The sequence below is a fragment of the Dama dama genome, chromosome 1 (genome assembly GCF_033118175.1).
Source record: "Dama dama isolate Ldn47 chromosome 1, ASM3311817v1, whole genome shotgun sequence".
NCBI lineage: Eukaryota > Metazoa > Chordata > Mammalia > Artiodactyla > Cervidae > Dama > Dama dama.
Window position 1 is genome coordinate 24035172 of NC_083681.1, and position 1167 is coordinate 24036338.

The window sequence follows — 1167 nt, forward strand, 5'->3', positions numbered from 1 at the left end:
TTAACTGATAATTTTTTCTCGATTAGAATTACCAGTAACATTTATGGAGTACTTATGTACCAAGAACTATATTAAGTAGATTACCAGTGCTAGCTCACTTAATTCTTATGACATCCTGAATGTGGGTGCTTCATTTACATAGACAGGTGAGAAAACTGGACTGAGGGAGAATAAACAGTTGTCTGTGGTTTCATGGCTATTGAAGCTCAGAGACGGGATTCAAACTCATGATTTTATTTATTTATTTATGACTTTATGGCTTTATTTATTTATTTACTTGGCTGCACCAAGTCTTAGTTGCAGCCTGAGGGATCTTTAGTTGAGGCATGTGGAATCTTTAGTTGGGGCATGCAGACTCTTGGTTGCAGCCTGTGGGATCTAGTTCCCCAAAGTGAAAGTGAAAGTGAAGTCGCTCAGTCGTGTCCGACTCTTTGCGACCCCATGGACTGTAGCCTACCAAGCTCCTCCGTCCATGGGATTCTTCAGACATAATACTGGAGTGGGTTGCCATTTCCTTCTCCAGGGGATCTTCCCAAGCCAGGGATCGAACCTGGGTCTCCTGCATTGGAGGCAGACTCTGTAACCTCTGAGCCACCAGGGAAGCCCCTTAGTCCCCCAACCAGGGATCAAATCCAGGTCCCTGCATTGGGAGCCTGGAGTCTCAGCCACTGTACCACCAGGGAAGCCCCTTTATCAGTTTAGAGTAAACTTCTTTTGCCAAGACTCTGATAGTAAATATTTTAGGTTTTGCAGGCCATATATGGTCTCTTTCCCATATTCTATTCTTAATACCTCTTTACAAACATAAAGCTATTCTTAGCTAGAAGGCTATAAATAATATGGCATGGACTACATTTGAACTGCAGGCCATCATTTGCCAACTATGTTCAGAGCTTCTGTCTGACCACCCTGGCCAGGAGTGGGGGGCCAGTGGGGCACAATTTCATCATGCTGTGCTTCGCAAACACTGTGAATACCAGGCACATTGCAGCAAGCGATGATTTAGAGGCAGGCAAAGCCTGTGCGCATCAAAGAACTAGAATGTTTCAGCTGGGTTTTTGCCCTTGCTTCCTGAAATGGGAATTAGGACAACAGGCCTGAGGACTGAATTGTTTGTTTGCTTTTTAATCTCCTTCTCCCATTGGTCACACTGAGCATGCAAGGCCC

The 1167-nt window shown here is 44.6% G+C and overlaps 1 non-coding gene across 1 annotated transcript; it reads right to left on the reverse strand.

Moving 5' to 3' along the window:
* Positions 1–529: 529 nt before the first annotated feature.
* Positions 530–601, reverse strand: TRNAW-CCA (transfer RNA tryptophan (anticodon CCA)). Its single transcript has one exon. It is a non-coding gene; the product is annotated as a tRNA-Trp (tRNA).
* Between the last annotated feature and the right edge of the window lie 566 nt (positions 602–1167).